Source organism: Macrobrachium rosenbergii, chromosome 49 (genome assembly GCF_040412425.1).
Source record: "Macrobrachium rosenbergii isolate ZJJX-2024 chromosome 49, ASM4041242v1, whole genome shotgun sequence".
Classification (NCBI taxonomy): domain Eukaryota; kingdom Metazoa; phylum Arthropoda; class Malacostraca; order Decapoda; family Palaemonidae; genus Macrobrachium; species Macrobrachium rosenbergii.
The window spans coordinates 27,041,106-27,061,422 of NC_089789.1; the positions used below are offsets into that span (position 1 = coordinate 27,041,106).

At 38.6% G+C, this 20,317-nt stretch overlaps 1 long non-coding RNA gene across 3 annotated transcripts in view; it reads left to right on the forward strand.

Moving 5' to 3' along the window:
• The window catches only part of LOC136832205 (uncharacterized), a 33,379-nt gene that overhangs the window by 10,942 nt on the left and 2,120 nt on the right, over positions 1-20,317 (forward strand). The window contains exon 5 of one of the 3 annotated variants that reach the window (XR_010851118.1): positions 19,347-20,185. The exons of the other annotated variants lie outside the window; for them this stretch is intronic. This is a non-coding gene — a long non-coding RNA (uncharacterized lncRNA). Of the gene's footprint in view, positions 1-19,346; positions 20,186-20,317 lie in introns of those variants that run through there. 3 annotated transcript variants of the gene reach the window in all.

Consider the following 20,317-nt stretch of genomic DNA (forward strand, 5'->3'; position numbering starts at 1 on the left):
GATTGTAAATTTTAGATATGGCTCACGATACTCGTATGTAATGAAAAAGTCAGGGCATTCCCTTCCTTCCCCCTTTACATTCGCTAACGTTCTACCTAGATGTTAATATATTAAATTAGACATTGCAGACGGTAATTGACAGTATTGTTCATAACCTGCCGGCACCCATTCTCATTCTTTTTTAATTGGTGCCAATTAATTAAGAAGGAATATTTAATCATCCTCCCCTAAATACGCAGGCATACCGGGAAAAGGGGTTACCAGCATGTTTTACTTTCAGCATTAGAACGTTCTCTTTAACAGGGTGCATGTGTGACAGATGGTGTTCTGCTAGGACCCTGTTTTGATATGTTGAATCACTGCACTATCTCTCTTAATATCTTAAACGCGGCATGGGCCTGCATAGGCGGGTTCAAGCTTATGCTTCTTCGTTTGCAGCCTTTTTAAATAAATCCTGCCCCCACCTGTATTTTAGACGGTTGCCCATGGAATCTTTTATCATAGTCCATTTGATATTTTTCATTGGCCCTCAACATGAATCTTTAGAGTCACTTCAAACACACTTTTGGTTAGACTACATAAGTACACTCAGTAGTTTTTGACACTATACAGTGGTAAAGTGTGAGAGATCCATGATCACAGTGCACAGCAATAAGAGATCTTGTCCATATACTAAGAAGAACAGGATATCCCTTATGGAACTATTATACGTGGTGTTAAGTGCTAGTTCTGCAGCCGGTAAAACCTCTACCCACTGATTCGGGTTGTCCGCCACTAAATATCTCGGAATCTTCACTACTTCTCTATTAAGGTTGACACCAACCCATTGGCTGATGGCCAGTAGGAGGCTACTGTAAAATGATAAATTTTCATTATTTCCATCATTTCCTTTAGTACTGTACTCTCAAGCACTCGTTCATTACCACTTATTAGGATACGGGGACAACCAAACTTTGTCATGAACGAACTCAAAGCCCAAGCAACTGACACTGCTGTCTTGTCCGGCCAAGTCTTAGAGATAACATGTTTGTGGCTCTTTACACAATTACATGTGACACCTCGATCTAAACTTGAAATATCCTTTCTCACATTTAACCAAAAGTAAGACTCTGTGCCCTTCTAAGTGACCTCTCTACACCAAAGTGTCTGGCATAAGGACTTGCACATATGGTGTGGATGGCCCTCCTTACCAAAGAGAGAGGAAGAATGACAGGATAAAAAATTTTTTCTCATAAGAGCAAAGTATGTCATCCTCTATAAAGAATTTGTCTCTTGGCATGTTGAGGAAAACAGGAAACACTGTACTCAAGCCCTTTAAATACTCCTTAACCTGTCCAATCCATGCTTCGGACCTGTGTCCTTCCTTCACTTCTTCCACACTCCATCCACAAATCAACTACACATTCATCCCTGGGGCATTCATTTGCAGTGCCCCTGATAGTGCTGCACCTGTCATAAACCCAGTTAGAATGACTCGCACCTCCATTTTCTCTACTTGAGTCATCGAGACTTCCCCGCTTTCTGTGCAACTCGCCTGTTGGCGTATCTGGAGTATTAAACCATGTGCGCTGTTTTTCTTCTTTCTTTTTGTCTTGAGTTGTAACTCCAACTATTACCCCCACTTTGGAGAGAGCATTGGCAACATTATTTGCTTTGCCCACTAAGTGCTCAAATCCCACAATATCAAATTTCAACAGCCGCTTGATCCACTGAGACTGTCGAGAAGTTAAATCCTATTTTATGAATAAATTTCTCAGTGGTCTGTGGTCTGTCTGCAGTGAACCTTATGCCCCAACAAGAAATAGTGATGTCTCTCCAGTATCCATAGTATTGCCAATGGCTCCCTATTGAAGGTATTGTAATTCTTCTCTTCCCCTTTCAATGCACACGATGCAAAACAAAACGGCCTCTCCCTCCCTTCATGGTCAACTTGTGAAATTACCCCCCCCTCATTGCTATGTTACTGGTATCAGTAGTTACTAGAAACTGCCGATCAAACTTATTAGAAGCCAATAGTTCATCGTTGGTAAGAGCCTTCTCGTAGTTCTTGAAAAGCCGCCTCCTTCATTTTCTCAACACTGGAATACTGACTGCTTCCTTAAGTCCAGCATTTCGCTATGCTGCCAAAATTCTTGATAAACTTCTAGTAATAGCCCGCAAGCCCGAGGAAGCTGGACACCTCTTTAGCATTTTTTGGGTGGGGAAATTTCTTAATTGCTTCCACACTGTTGGAGCAGGGTTTTATGCTTTCAGGTATTACTAAATGCCCAAGAAACTCGACCTCTGTTTGAAAGAATTTACATTTATTTAAATTAATTTTCATAACATTTCTCCTTAAAACCTCTAATACTTTAACAGTGTTATTTGTATGTTCCCCAACTGTAGCTCTGATTATGATTATATTGTCTAAATATACAAAAACACTATGAGCCAACAGTGAGGCTAGTACTGACCTCATGACTCTTGAAAAATGAATGGGAGCGTTCTTTACTCCAAAGGGGAGATAATTAAATTATATTGGAATAACTGGTCATTGTAACGTCATTGGTTACAAAGGCAGTCATCTCTTTACCAATGTCTTCTATGGGTATTTGATGGTATCCTGATTTAAGGTCTAAGGTTGTGAAGAATTTGCTATTTCTAACCTTAATTAACAATTCTTTGATAGAGAGCAATGGGAGTGCCTTATCTTTTTTGATGGCTTTAACCACCTATGTAGTCAATGCACAGCCTAAGATAACCGTCCTTCTTTTTAACCATCACGATTGGAGAAACCCAGGGAGATTCACTTCCTCAATTATCCCCTGATAATCATACCATTTCTCCTCAAAAACTTCTAATATTTTAACAATGTTATTCGTGTGTTCCTCGACTGTAGCTCTAATTATGATTATATCGTCTAAATATACGAAAACACTATGACCCAACAATGAGACTGTTAGTGACATCATGACTCTTGAGAAATGAGTGGGAGAGTTCTTTACTCCAAAGGGGAGATAATTATATTGAAATAACTGGTCATTCACTACAAGGACAGTCTTCTCCTTACTACTGTCTTCTATGGGATTTGATGGTATCCTGATTTAAGATCTAAGGTGGTGAAGAATTTGCTATGTCTAACCTTAATTAGCAATTCTTCGATAGAGGGCAATGGGAATGCATTGTCTTTTGTGATGGCTTTAACCACCTATGTAGTCAACGCACAGCCTAAGATAACCATCCTTCTTTTTAACCATCACGATTGGAAGATTCACTTTCTTCAGTTATCCCCTGATCCCTTAACTTATTAATCTCTTTCTTTAATACTTTCTGATAATGGACTGGCTCTATACTGTTTTGATCTTATAGGGGCTTGGTCCCTGGTTTCTATGCAAAAAGGGAATTTGTTAATTCTGCTTGGGATTCTTCTCCAATCGCAACCACATTTCGATAATCTCTTACAATCTCCTCAGTGATTCCCTTATAAGTAATAGGAGTGAAACCCCAGCTGCCTGGATGAGTCTTCCCATACGCTGCTCACTGCGACCTTGAAGTTTGTTACTCAGGGTCATGAGCATGTGAGAAACTTCGGCTGTCTCACATACATCAAGGTCACACACCGTCCCACTATCCAATACCACCCTCTGATCACTCATATTTATGAAGAGCACATAGACTTCGCCCTGGGTGACTTCACTTACCCCTGGCATTATATAGTCACTCCACTTCTCATGTGGTTTACTTATTACCAACGTTCCATCATTTATACATCAGGTAGGAAAAACAGCTATGGAAGTTAACACTCTAGGAGGAATTTCTTTTCTGTTCTCTGGGACAGTTGGCACTGCCCCTTCAGCATCTCCCTTGCCTTGTACAGAAACAATAACACTCACCTGTCTCTCCCTCTCCAGGAGTCTTCTGTTCCCTCAGTAATACCTCTATTCCTTTTCCATTTGAACCACATATTGTCGTTTCATTTCTCTATACAAAATCAATTCCCAAGATAAGGGGGATCCTTGCTACCCCCTATCAAAGGTACCACATAAAAGTCATGCTCTATGCTCTGACCACAAATCGCCATCAGCTGCCTTACAGCTCGTTGGGTTGCCATTTGGTGCTTGCCAGCTGTCTCCAATATTACTGTCCCTCCTACCTGTTTTACAGGTCCAGTCACCTGCTCCTCTTCAGTCAAGGACATGCTGGCCCCCATATCCAGTAGGGCTCTTCTTTCATGATTTCCCACCTAACTGTTTGGATGGGTATTCCAGTTCCTCCCAAGGAACTGAGGGGAGAGAGCTTCTGCACAGCCTCCTCGCCCTTTGCACTCGGCTCCTGGGTAGGGGTGATGGACAGGAGTCGGGGCTTCTCTACTCCCCCTTTGGGAACCATGCTGATCCCCTCTCATCCCCCAAGGGCATTCCTTGTTTGCCTCCGACCATGACCGTTACAGTATTTGTCGGTCATGGGGATAGCCTTGGGCACCACTGGGCCCACTCCTACCCCCACGTTAACAGTCTTCTCCTTTCCTCTCAGCGCAGTGGGGCAGCGACTGCCATCCTTGCACAGGTTCGAGCTAGATGGCCCACTTGATTGCAGAGATAACACCTCTGATTATCAGAATAGGGGCACTCTGATTGGAAGTGGCCCCTTTCCCCACACCCCAACACTCATTCTGTTGTTCAGTCTTCCCCTGCCAATCACTACTCCACGTAGATTCTTTCCACCTAGTCTTGTTCCATGCTCTTCGTCTGGGGCTGTCTCATATCCCGGCTCTGCTGATGTTCTGACCGACGCCATTAATGGTTGGGGATTGGCATAAGTTCCCCTGTTTGACTGCCATCCTCCAGATTATCCAACATATAGCTGCAATGGTCTCCCCTAGCTTGATTCTTTGCTTATATCTCTCTCTCATTACCATTTATTCTGCCTGGGATTTGGCAGATCATTGTATGAGGTGCTGGCGTAATACTATCCAGTTAGCTGACCAATTGGCTGGCCACCCCATCATTTGGCAGGAAGTGAAGCCTGCCAAATTTTGTTTGGTCAGCACTATTTTGTGTCTGTCTGACCATACTCAGGAGGCTTTTTCTGCGTAATTAATGAACACTTCCACTGCTAAAAACCCTTCTTTCAGCTTTGAGTTGTCGAATTCGGGCACTGGCCTGTCTAACATAGGTAGTTTTTTACTATTTAAATTGGTTGTGTTTCTCTGTCTCTCTCTTGTGGTGGCACTGTTTCAATTGCCGCTGTTGTGCTGCCCTCCGCCACTCCGCCCCTTGTGACGGTTTCCTTTAACTCGATTAATAATTGCCTCACATCTGCCTCCTGTTGTTCTCTTACACTTTCCTCCCTCCTACTACCACGCGCAAATTCGCTTGTTTGCATTTTTATTTTTTACTTAGAACTACTTGCTTATTCACTAAGAACCCCACGCCTGGCACCAGTTTTAACCTGATACTACTAGGCTAAAAGCATTGACCAAATGAATCAAAGGAGGACAGTCAACATGTAAGATACAACAGGGCCCTGATTGCACAGTGATTAAAGTTATGGTTAAAAGTACAGAACGTAACTTACACAATAGTGGCGGGTGGCTCTGGCACGCACTCACGACCGGACAGTAACAATGCTTGTCTCTCACTGCCACAAGCTCTTCTCAGCTTGGTTTGTGTACTGAACCTTAGGATCGACTCTACTGGTTCCCTTGTTTTGAATTTCACCAATCAGGCATAGGCCTTTTTGCTTTTTCCTTCCTAAGGCAGTGTTGGCTTTCCCACCGTTTCGTCTCATTTTGGGGATTTTCCAACACTCCCTGACTGATATAATTTCACATAAAATCACCAAGGGCTCAGGTTATATATATATATATATATATATATATATATATATATATATATATATATATATATATATATATATATATATATATATATACATGTATATATACATAAAATTTATATAAATTTATATATATATATATATATATATATATATATATATATATATATATATATATATATATTAGTTTAGCATTTACTTAAGCGGATATACTATTGTTCGTGAATGGGTATATTCCTGCTTTGCAATTTCCATATAGTATTCTGACATCATGGCAAAGATACTTGACTCGATCTTACGAGGATGTCTCCAACTAGTAAATCATTTTGCAAGATTCAGATCGAGGTTATTGGGCAAAATTTAATCACCTGCAATATCATTTCAAAAACGAGTCTTAAGTTGAGGCGCGATAAGGTAAAAAAACATTCGAGAATCGCACTCGTTGCCTCCAGCGCACCATAGACCAAATGAGAGCCAGTTGCAGCATTGCATGTTAAAACACATTTTACCTTTTACTCGTTTGACATTAGAGTTTACTGTTGAGGTCGTGATGATTGTATAATTGCAACACGAGGGAAATTTGCATAAGATGGTTATTACAAGGTCAGCAATGGCCCAAGGTGTGCTTATACCAATGACCCCACTCACCCGGCGCCCCACCACCCCAATTCCTCTCCTTCCATCCATCCCTCTCCTACATCAAGGTTATGTATAAGTGATATTTGCGACACGCAACTTATGCAGGAAGAGGGATTCGGAAAGGAGAGGGAGATGGAAGGTACTGTACGTCTGCAGCATCTGTACCTTTTCGAAAACTGTCTAGGATGACTCCTCAGTCGTCTTATTTACATTGCTGGACATTATTGCTTCACTGATAAAAAACATTGCTTGGTTGAAGACACTTTCTACGTAACATTGATTTGTGTGCTTTGGTTTTAGAACTTTATTGTGCCATTATTTCAGTGGCACAGACAATGCAATATATCAATATTTTAGGCTGTTTGAAGGAAAATGAAGATACTTACACAAATACATACACGAGACATAAACTTTCCAGCATCATTCCGTTTACAAATCTGTCCGTTATCCCACAAACTTGCCATTGCTTCTTCCAGTTCTTTCCATAGTTCTCATATCCCTACATTTATAAAAAAAAAAAAAAAAATGCGCCGATGTTTCTTCTGCGCGGTCGAGTTTTCTGTACACCGTATAATCAAGGCCACCGAAAATAGATCTATTTTTCGGTGGTCTCGGTATAATACTGTTTTAGCCGCGTACCATGAAACCTTAACCACGGTTGTGGCCTGGCCTATATCGTTGTCACATGCACGATTATGGCTAACTTTAACCTTAAATAAAATGAAAACTGCTAAGGCTAGAGAGCTGCAATTTGGCGTTTTTGATGATTGGAGGGTGGATGATCAACATACCAATTTGCAGCCCTCTAGCCTCAGTAGTTTTTAAGGTCTGAGGGCAGACAGAAAAAGTGCGGACAGAAAAAAGCCGGCACAATAGTTTCTTTTCAAAAAACTAAAATGGGCACAAAGACAATACCTTTCTCTGAGGCTCACTTTGATACCAGAGAACAGTCATTCTCCCGCCTACATATTCTTGAACAAGCTTCACTTTCATTATAAAAACTTCTAATCACTCTTTACATAATTATTACCCTCTATAACGTCCATCTTCAAACCCTCCACATCGTTTCTATGTCTGTTTTATCATAATGTTTCTCTAGGTCCACGTACTACACCACACACTTTCACATTTCTTCATAGCAAAACAGTCAAGACACATTTGCTTGTTCATAACAGGAATATTGTTATCCTATCAAGCTATTTAATCTTTCTTACCTTCTGGATCCTAATTTCTTCGAGGTAGATATTACCCAGATTTACTTGTCAATGTTGTGTTTTTGTCATTCTTACGCTCTTCTCCGTCACCTTTCCCCTGAAACGGAGGGATAGTTACCTCCCTCCTGCATTAATTCGGACCGTCTAACTCTGCCAAATATACCTTACGCTCTCTGGCCAACCGATAGATGAAACAGTATCTGCATTTGCTCCTTTACCAAGAATATTCTTTTTCTTCCTTGATTTAATCCCACCTTGCACTCCTTTTCTGCCTCCTCACTATGTACTAAAACCTCACACACTCTTTGCTGTCCCTGTGACTCCATCCTTGACCTTTTTAAACCTCCCATTAGTCTGTCGGTAACTTAATATTCGCCCTATTCTTCATCCTCCTCCTCCTCCTCTATAGGCCACCCTCAATCCTGCCCCGTCAAAGTTACTCGTCTTATTCACACCTGTAGCCTTTGCCTGTAACCCCCCCCTCCCCCCACCTCCACACTCTCCAGATGAAACAACCTCCTATTTTGACTTCTGAGTCTACCACGTCAAGTTCAGATTTACCTGCAGCCAATCCTCGCCACTTAATCCATCAACTTAATTATAATTTTCCAATTTCTATGCAGTTCAAAATTCTACAAAATTTCTAAGTTTCTTTCTACAATTAACAAAAGTTGACATTTAAGAATCTTCATGTACACATTTCCACGGTGCGTACCTTAAAGTAGAATTTGATTTATGATGGTTTGGAATTTGTGTTTGGATAGTAATTAAAATCCATTTTTTTCCACCTCGAAATATCAATTCTAAAAGTAATGTGCCTCATAAAACTGTTTATGGCCAACAGAAAATAAAGGTTATTGAGAGGAATACCCTCATGATTTTCGTGAAAATAATTCATTGGTATTTTTTCTTCTTGAGCACTGCAACATATGAAAATTTTAATTATGTTAACATTTTATTATTTTTTAAATTAGTCTTACATTAACATCCCTGTTATCCATATTGGCTTTGCACAAGAATTAACGGACTTCGTGATACACAATTACTAGAGGTCGTGTCGCTTTTATTTACCATATTCCATATAGCAGAAGAATCTTATCTTTCTCATATTGGTATTTTTCTACCAGCCCCGTTTTGTCTTTAGCATTTGATCATACTGAACAAGTTGGCACCCTGTCTTAATTGACTGACTTTGGTACCAAATTGTGTACTTTTCGCTTTCGGATAACTCTAGTGCCACATGATTTAGAAGCGATAATATTGATGATCTAAAATGAACCAACCTTATTTGAAGTGGGTGACAAAAGACACTTCCTAGTATGGATGTCGTAAAACGAGTGGCAGCATGTAGGTCTTCTGTAAAGATGCCAGAACATTGTCTGTAAATGAATCAAGGTCCAGAAGGCATGTGCAGTGGCTTTCTGTTGATGAATTTTGATTTCCTATTGGGATGAAATAGGACTAAAGAATTCCATAGAGTTTCGTGGTATTCAGATGTATATATACGTACAGTATATATTTTACATCATATGTTTTACTTACTTCTATATGTAGGTTATTGTGTGTGTATACACACACCTATATATATATATATATATGTATATATACTTCTATATGTATATATGCATATATGTATATATGTATATATATATATACGCATATATATGTATATATTTAATTTTATATATATATATATATATATATATATATATATATATATATATATATATATATATATATATATATATATATATATATATATATATATATATATATATATATATATATATATATATATATATAATATATGTGCATACATATATATGTATACATATATATACTGTACATATATACATATATATAAATATATTTATACATATATATAAATGTGTATATATATGTATATATATGTTTATGTATATGTATCTAATCCTAAGACTTAAGTTTCCTTTCACCGGCATCTTCAGATCGGTCATTCACGTAATAAGAAAAAGTAACATGTGCGAAGGCCTTAACATGCCTGCATAACATTTGTATGGAAAAGAGCAACACGAGTCGATCGTACACTCCCAGTCCTCCGATCAGCACAGATGAGTGATGTTGCGCTTATCAGTACCAACGCAAAATTGAAAACAAAATTCCGTGGGAGCGATAAATTCTTGTCATCCACTTGAGGTCATTGCTAGGCGCCTAGTAGTTGCATTCCTTTTTTTAAAAGGAAAGGGCACAAGACTGTAGGGAGAATGGACCCCTGGCTCATAATAATAATAGTAATAAAAGAGGTCCTTTGGTCCTCACACCTGAGGATGTCGTGCAATTAAAACTTCAGAAGTTCAAGCGAAGATGCAATGCATTACTCTCTAATACTATTCTCGCATTTTAATACATTTTTATGTATTAATTTATTTTTTTCTTTTTGATAAGTGAGATATCTTTACTGTATTTCCCTTTGCCTTCTCTTACTTCCTACTGTGCACCTTATTCTATGGAAACTTGAATTTCAAGTCAATGGCCCCTGTGGTGAGCTTGTTCCAAATGAATAGTGTTCATCCTCCGAGTAAATAATAAATAATAATAATTAATCTTCAAAATATCCTGGAAGAGACTGGCTTCATCATTTCTTTTTCCGTTATCATTTTATGCATTTTGAAATTGCTACCGCCGCAGTGGGTTTAATGTATATATCATGGGCAGCAGTCGGAATGAAGAGACATATTGCTGCTTTATGAGCTCGTGAAATGTCATTTGTTGATTTTAATGAGTCTTATTACTGGTACTTAATTGTAACATCTGCCACGGCTCTTGGTTACTTTACGACTCCGCTCATTAGCTTAGTTCTTGAGGGTGCATAAGGGTAACTCACGTGTTCTTAACTGTTTTGACCAATGTTTCTCCTATTCTACTCCCGTAAGAGATGAGAAAATGTGCTCATATTCCTCATATTCTCTGACAGTTTCGCTTCTTATTTTCTGCTGTTGGAGATTGTTAACAGCTAGGACAACCGTCACCAACCAGGAGGCACTTTGGTTTGCCTTTGCAAGATCGGACGGAACTTTTTTTTTTTTTTTTTTTTTTTTTACGTAACCTTCTTTCCATAAAAAAACAGCAATTCAAACAATTATGGCAATGGCTGCAGGCAGGTTGTCCGATACCTTCTGTTGCGAAGACCTTGTATCTCGATAGCGAGGGGAACACGTGGGTGTCCACCACAGCCGTGGTTTAACTCCATGAAGGTTTAATAAGACCAATTTGCGAATGTTTTTTTTTTTTATAACAAGAGGGATTGTTTCTTGGTCTGTTGGCAAAGTTCAGAGTGCTGTTTAGCGAGAAAAAATAAAAGCACATACGAGTTATTCACATCGTTTTGATGATATATTATGATTATCTTTTTATTGGAAATCTTAAAAATCAGCAATTATATCAATAAGGGGTATTATTGTTAAACGTTAAAAACTTTAAAGAAGACTTTCGAACACTGAACAGTGTTCCTCCTTAGTATTTACGTTACGATTTTCTTCAAGTTTTAACATAAACACTGAGGAGGAACACTTCAGGTGTTCGAAAGGTTTTCTGTTAAGTTTTTAATTTTTAACAATAATACAGTTTACTGCATACTGTGGATATTTAATTAACAACATTTTAATCATGATATTGTGATTTTTTTTGGGGGGGCGGGGGGGTTGGGGGCTGGGGAGGCAATTTTACTGTCCGGTTTGAATAGGTGAGACAGATAGACTGTCTAGTACTACACAGCTAGGCAAATGCTCCTTTCCCCTGACTGCTTTTAGTTTTCTGTAAAAGAAAACTGTTGTGACGGCTGTGTCTGTCCGCCCTCAGATCTTAAAAACTACTAAGGCTAGAGGGCGGCAAATTGGTATGTTGATTATCCACCCTCCAATCATCAAACATACTAAATTGCAACCCTCTAGCCTCAGTAGTTTTTATTTTATTTAAGGTTAAAGGTAACCATAATCGTGCATCTGGCTACACTATAGCACAGGCCATCACCGGGCAGTGGCTGAAAGCTTCACGGGCCACGGCTCGTACAGCATTATACACTGTACACAAAACTCGATTGCGCCGGAGAAACTTCGGAGCAATTTTTACGTGTTTACGATAGAACTTAGAAATTTTGCAACATCTTATACTCACTTACAGCTGATACCAACCTGTGTTTTTTTCCTTATCCTTTTTCTTGTCCCCTTCGGGCTGGGGCTAGAAAGGGACCTTTGGATGTCCGTTCCATTTGCCTTAGTAATGTCTTTGACTGTGAGCTGGGATCTGGGGATTAATGACTGTAAGCAATCGCAACACACATTTTTAGCCTTGTGTATCCGTAAGACAGCTTAATCTTCTAATGTTCCCAAAGGTGCGTTGCATTCATTTGGTAAAATCTTTGTGATGTCATTAAGTTCATGATTGATTGTTGTATTAGCAATGACAACAAGCATTATGAGCATGATATTTGGACAAACGGTTTTTTTTTTTTTATAGAATTCGTGAGTAATGCACACACAAATTATATATGTATATGTATATGTATATATAAATACACGTATGTATGTATGTATGTGGATGTATACAAGTATAATTTTTACAAATAGGACACAGTAGTAGTAGTAGTAGATATTTCGTAGAATATTATTTGTTAAAGATAAAACGGTGACTGGCATCTTAAAACATTGGAAGTGGAATCGTAGTCAGGTTTAATATGAAAGCTCATTTTCAAGCTTGCTCCTCGACGCTCATGTAGTAAATAATTAAGTTCTGTTTATTGATTGTTGGAAGAAGTATCTTTTGAAGAATGTTCCTCTCCGGAATTTAAGCGATACCATATCCAGTTGCTAAAAAGAAAATAAAAAATACAAAATTTAACTCTCAAACAACGTCCAGCATTTTCTGAAAGTTGCTTTATGATTAGTTTTGGGAATTTGCTTTTCACTCTTGAGTAAAACTGGTTTTATATATTGCGTTATTAAAGGCTCGTTCTTCATCACGCATATGTCCCTAAAGACGATTCATCCTTTCTGACTGTCATCGTCATTTGCTTAGGATAAATGTCTTGTTGTTGGTGAGTTTTACCAGTTGTGACACATTTCCACACTGCAAGAAATAGCTAATGGTTCTGCTATTGTAGTACCGTTCTTTTCGACAAGCAAGAGTTTTTCTTTAACTCCATTCTGAGTTAAAACTTGAATATCCCAAACGTAAATGTGTCTTTTTTTTTTTTTTTTTTTAACAAAAACAATTTATTTTATGCAACTCCTAATTATACCCATAACGTCAGCTCGTTGGAGAATGGCATTCGACATTCCTCCGACCGTTACTGAATGAAAAAATAGCAGAAATCTTCGTCCGGCAGAACGGTTCTGACAGGGGAAGGCAATGGATGCTACCAGGCGGAGTCTATAGGCAGATCTCCTCTCAGGCGCTTAAACGGCAGAGAACGATTGTAGATTATGCTGTGAGGTATAAGAGGCACCTCTTAGACATCATTTACAAGATATATAACCCTGTGCGGCCTTTATTATTATGCCCACTGTATAGCGACCGGGTATTATGACCATCTGTTGGGTATGTGGGTATACTTGACTCAATGAATAATGTTCATAGTTCACCTCAAGCGCCGTAATTATTACCTAATAGTTGGAATGAAGTAAGACAACTGAGATGTTTATTGCATTTCTTCGAGATGTTTTAGTATTTTAAAGGTAGGCCCGACGGGAATGGAAGTATCGCATTTATCTAAATTAGGCGCGTAGTCAAATGGGAACAAGGGCCAAAAATGGGAACAAGGGGCTTCAAGGAATCCATATAACTCGATAAAAATAAAAGAAAACAAATGCTTTGCAAAACAGTCCCATAAAATGCCCTCAAGTTAAAAACGATGAAAGTCATTAAATACAGCAGGCTACGAATTACCGAACTTGCAAAGTCTTACTGTGTCTGAGGGCACAGAGCGCGATAATGAAATCCATTTCCCATGTTCCAGGCCACATTCCCCTCCCCAGAAAGGAAGAATCTACTTTGGTCTTTGCAGGATTGCGAACAAATTAGCATGGCGACCTCCTCTGTGGTAAAGTGCTTCTATACCAAATGGAACAAGAGAAAGGAGCTAAATGAAAGCTAAGCAGCTGTCATTGAAGTGGACAGAGAGGAAGAAGAAAGGCAGGACAGAAAACGCTGCAATCTGAAGTATACTCGGAATGGATAGCCAGAAAGTACTTAAGTTCATTAAGAATATTTTAGATAACATTCCGTAATGTCAATATAAAAACAGTCTAAATAGTTAACATGACACTCGGAAAGGGTTTTCAAATAATTTTGTACTGTAACTATAAGGAAATATTCCGTTACTTACACCAAAAACTTGGGAGGAAAAAATATTTTCATTTGTCCCTCTCTGCCTGTCGATCTAAGTATGTATGTTTCGTCAGGAAATCTCAGGTATGAGCGAACGAATCTCGATGAAAATTTAGAGAGATGTTCATTACGTGGACCTTTTATAGATTAGTAACTTTCGGGAGAAGTTTACCGATTATGTTGCCATGGAAATATTTTCCACAGGCAAAATAATTTCTACATGGTTACGTATATGAAATGATCATGACAATTCCCTAATAAATAAGTGTTGCCAAATTAGAAGTCTAAATGTCAAGGTCATGGTCAAGGTCGTGGCCATGGTCTCGGATACTTGAACGGTGATCGTGACATCACTCAGTTTTGAGTTTATGGTCTTGTGTCCGAGTTCCCTTGCTTGGGGATACAATCAGGCATTTTACCCCTTTTTTGTTCAGTTTCCTTTCGTTTTGAAAAAGGTGCAGGACGGGCTGATAAGAGAGCAAAAGTTGCTGGGTGGATTATCAGGAAAGTGCCTTCTTCTTTACTCAATCTTTTCCTTCTTAGCTATTTAGAATTTCTAAATCCATTCCGACTGACCTGCAACAATTGATGTGGCAGACCTGGCGGTTTCTCTTTTGCCTTGAAATGTGTCCCGATTCCACCTTGTCAGCCAGTTACTTCCAGTGCCTTTTTAATGACATGTGGTCAATTTAACATATCCTTTTAATGAGAACATTGTAAATAACGTAAGTATTGTTGTTGATTTTCTTTTTTGTTCTGTTGATTTTTAGTATGTTGTTGTTATGAGTACTTTTATTAGATTTGCTTCAAATTGCATGTTGTTCTTTCTGGAGACATTGAACTTCACCCAATGCCTGCTACTCATTACTGTATATGGAAAACTGCAGAGTACTTTACTCAAACTGTCTTGAAGTTGTGCCTGTGACTACGATGTGATGTTTTTATCTGAGATATTTGTAAGCAGTAACAAGTCAAAAATAGAGTTTTTAATCCCATGGTTTGATAACCTTGATCTCGTTTATCGTCGTAACATCCCACATGCACAAAGTATGGCTGTTTACACTAAGTCTAGGCAACCTATTTATCTTCAGAAAAACTTAGGATATAGTTACTATGAAGTTCTTTGTTTTAAGATTTTTTGTAAGTTATACACTGTTTGTGAATTTGCTCCTTACTGTAATCTAAATATTAACGACTGTATGCATTACTGTTTTTTGGGGAGGGTTAGTATGGCTCAGTCACAGAATTCAAAAGCTTCATTCGTAATTTGCGGAGACTAATACAAAATACAGCAAGTGGCTTAATTCAAATTCCACAGATCAACATGGCTGGTCTGCTCTTGAGTTCTGTGTATCCTCCGATTTTGTCCAGCTAACTGAGGTACCCACACCTATTTCTGGTAATAGATTAGACCTCAAATTCACAGATGTTCCAAATATTTTGTAAGTCCAAGATCTGTGAGTATATAGTCACTTCTGATCATTTTGCCATTAAGGTAGACATATCTGTCAATCAGAATATTCCTAATGCTACCATTGAATACAAGGTCTGGCTGAAATCTAGAGCCAGTTGGGACTGCATATGCAAGCTTGTAAGGCACTTAATATTTCATATGCTATATTTGTTCCAAGTCCCAAGAGGAAGTTGAATGAAATGGTAATGGCTATTTTAGTGAGGTCATCAAGATAAGGACAAATAACCAGCTATGGTTTGATGGTACATGTAGACGAGCTTGATATAACAGACAGACCAAATTCAATACATGAAAACGAAAATGTTCACATGAAAACTACACTTTTTCTCTTGAGCATCGCCATGCTGCGAATAGAATTTACCATATAGCTGAGAGAAATTACAGTAAGTCCTTATAGAGGAAACTCAAAGAAATTACTCTGTCTTGTGTAGTGGACCAAATTGTTATCATCCATCCCATCTCCACTAGCAGATGATAGTAGAATTGGTTACTGGCCCTAAGGAAAAGGCTGAATTGCTTCATCAGCTTTTGAAGCTAAGCAATCGGCTGGGGATGCCTCCCTCCCTGATACTTGCCATCCTTAACCTATTGCAAAATCTACATTAGGCTCCAGGGATATCTCGAAAATTTTTTGATAATCTTGATAGCTGGGGCGGAGGAGGATCCTGATAGTTTCTCCCCTTTGTTTTTAAAAAGGTTTCCAGTGTGTTGTCTCCCATGATTAGTATATTCCTTAAATTTTTATGCCAACGTATAATCTTTAATGATGAGTGCAAGTTTAGTAATACAGTGCCTGTTCCAAATGGTGGCTTATCTGCAGACCGCAGTAACTACAGGCCAGTTTCTGTTCTCTCTGTACTCTCAAAAGTCGCAAAAAATCTTATTTTTAATACACTATACAAATATGTGGAATCCAAAGGATTGTAGCTATATAGTCAATATGCATACTGGAACCAGTCAGGTACTTACATTGCTCTTTTAGATTTGACATACCATTTGCAAGAGACCCTTGATAAGGGTTTTGAGTGTAAAGTAATTCAAACCGATTTTAGTAAATTATAAGGCACTTATTTTTAAGTTTCAGAATCTTGGTGTGAGTGGATTTGTATTGGGATTACTTGAAGATTTCCCCAGAGGTAGGCAGCCTTGAGTTGCTGTGGATGAGATCCTTATCCAACTAAGACCTATCGTGTCTGATGTTCCACAAGGTAGTGTTGGTCTGCTGCTGTTATTAGGGTATACATGTGATATGGTTTTTGCATGGAAACAAGTGTGTTCAGTATGTCGATTATGGAACACTTGTGGGTGGAGTAAAGTCTTCACTCATGAGAAATGAAGCTGCTCTTAGTTTGTCATAACATGGACCAGAGTAGTGAATGGTGAAGTCGGCGGGGTATGAGGCTGAACTCCAGTAAACCAGAAATACACTTGATTAGTAGATCTCATTCTGATTTTCTACCCCATCCTCTTCAAGTGGATGGGACTCTTCTGAAGTAGTTTGAAGCTTTGACTATACTTGGTGTAACTTACTTTTGAGAACATCTAATGAAAGTGTCAGTAAATGTGGCACGAACGGTAGGTATTATACGCAAGGCCTCGTCCATTTTCATCAATGATTAAATCAGCGCAACCTGTTTTAGGTCATTTGTCCTTCTTTTACTAGCATACCGTTCTCCGGTGTGGATGTGTGCTTCTGCCTGAGATTTATCTCTTTAAAGAGACAGAGTAGTTCGTGGTGGTAGGTTTCTGTTTCCTAACACTAGCAGTTATGCTTGGACCATCGACGTAAGGTCTCTTGTGTGTCCATTTTTTATAAGTCGGAAAGCTTTGACTAACACAAACCAGCGAACAACCACCTCCCCCCACCCCCATCTTTTTCTCTCTCCATGACGAGGGGCAAAATTTTGGAAATTAGGCAGTTATTATATCTCCATTCTCCTAACCTTTAGTACACTCTTTCTGTGTAAAGGTTTGTAGGATTTTGTAACGTTCTCTTTGAACCAAAGGAGGAGGGTTGTTAGCATAATGATGGTCGGTAGATTAAAGATCACTACACTAACTCCATGAAGTTTGGCATGTACGAGTTCCTCGTTGGACGGGTCGATATCGTTCTCGGATAGCACTCTGCTGGGCCCGCATTCGAATCTCCGGCCGGCCAATGAAGAATTAGGGGGATTCATTTCTGGTGATAGAAATTCATTTCCCGCTATAATGTCGTTCGGATTCCACAATAAGCTGTAGGTCCCGTTGCTAGGTAACCAACTGGTTCTTAGCCACGTAAAATAAGTCTAATCCTTCGGGCCAGCCCTCTCTAGGAGAACTGTTAATCAGCTCAGTGGTCTGGTTAAACTAGTGTTATACTTAACTTTGGCATGTACGATCACCTGCTTCCAGAAACCGATGTTTTCCCTAAATGCGTGGCGATATCAAAATGATAAATAGATATTTGTTAAGCCACAATACAAACAAATATCACAATCTGACGTCATAGTTTCTTGCATGATCAATATGACAGTCAACTGCAACTATCTCTTCGTTTATATTTGAGTTCTTAAACTCGGAGGAAAAGTTGACATTGATTGGTTGATTGATTTTTTTCGTTATTTTCCGTGATGAAAGTGGCTCAGGTTTCATTTAGATTATTACTGCACGGTCTCCATTATGTGACAAGCAAAATCTGGTTCTAGATAGCCAGTTAACAAAAGCGTGTTTCATGGCTGATTGGCCTTCATTTTGAAGGTGCCCATGTAACCCATGTAAAGCCTGCAACTCCGACACGAACTGGATTGTATAGAAAGCGTCCATTGATGACCCATTTAACTCTTAATGCCTGCTAATATGACCACCGTCTCGTGTATCATGTTCAAATCAGCAAAAAAAAAACGAATTTTTTTCATCTTTCCTTAAAGTGGATTACGGATTACTGATTTGAACTACTTACGAGAATGGTTACTGATGTAATTAGGTAACCGTAATGATCTTTGGATCGCTTATCATTCCAAAGTAAAATGATCACCCACGGTCCCATTGCCTGCCTCCCTCTCTCTCTCTCTCTCTCTCTCTCTCTCTCTCTCTCTCTCTCTCTCTCACGCCCCCTCTCCACCACCTCACCTCTCAGCGATCCGTTTTATGTCGCAGGAGACCATAACTATTCGGCTTAAATGGCAACGCATATAGATATGGAGGTGACGGCAGTGGAAGCTTCATTTCCACGTTGCTACTAATCGGGTGGTCGCATGTTGGTTACAGTTATTAAAATTGACATTTCCCGAAAATTATATTCATGCTTAGGCCATGTCATAAGTTTAATCTATTTGTTAAATATAACTTACTTTATAATAATTCACATCAGAAACAATTCTTTAACGTCTGTTGCGCTAAATATAATTTTTTTTTTCTCAAAAATTTCGATTCAAACCCAGACCATCCTATAACTCATTGAAGATTGTGTTAAAAGCGAGATATATAAACAGTATAATATATATATATATATATATATATATATATATATATATATATATATATATATATATATATATATATATATATATATATATATATATATACACACGATATATATACATAGATATATATATATATAATATATATATACAATATATATATATTATATATATACACGATATATATACATACATATATATATATATATAATATATAATATATATAATATAATTTATATATATACGTACATGGTGTCCATAAAGTCTCTAAAATTTAAAATATATATTACAAAAGCCATTGATAAGAAGTCTTAATCAGATTTGTTCTATGTACTCAGCAGTTATCAAAGTTTATCACATTGCATTTGTTTATTTCAGTTACCCTGTTGATGAAAGAGGTACTGCTAAACGAACCCCTAAAAAAATGCCTGCTACTCAAGAAAAGGCACAATGTGTCAATATAGTTTATTGAAATAAAATCGGTTACGCAGACTCAGCGAAACTACAGAACTAAGTATGGAAGAGATCCACCGTCACGTCCGTCAATTCGTGCATGGCACAGATTTATGGAGACAGGGACAGTGTTGGATAAAGGGAGGAGTGGACGACCTAGAACATCTGAGGAAAACATCGATCGTGTAAGACAAGCCTTTGATAGTTCTCCTACAAAGTCCACCAGTACTGCTGCCAGACACTTACAGCTACCACGTTCAACAGTGCACAAAGTCCTACATCAGAAGTTGCGATTGTACGCTTATAAAGTGCAACTCATGCAGGCACACGAGCCAAATGATAAACCAAGACGAAAGGAATTCTCAGTTAACATGCTGGGACGATTTTCTGAGGATGAAACGTTCCTCAACCGAGTTTTAGTGATGAGGCAACTTTCATGTTTCACGGAAACTGAACGCACACAGTGTAAGAATCTGGGGATCAGAACATCACCATGTGACTAGGGAATTTCACCGAGATAGTCCAGAGGTGAATGTGTGATGTGGGATCATGTGGCATCGAATCATTGGTCCATTTTTCTTCAACGAGACATCTTAAGGAGCAGTCTGCATACAGAGAATTGCACTCGACTGAAACAACGTTGTGTCGCAGTAAATGACTTGATTATGAAAATGGATGCGGGAAAGTGTGGTATTTTAGTATTGCTCGATTTGAGTGCTGCATTTGATACAGTTGTTCATGACGTGTTGGTGGATGATTTGAAAACCTTTGGCATTGATGGAAAAGCGTTAGGCTTTCTTAAGAATTATATTGAGAATAGAGCGTATCGCGTTCAAATTGGTTAGTCCTTTTCAAGGGCTAGGGCACTGTCAAAAGGTGTGCCCCCAGGGAAGTGT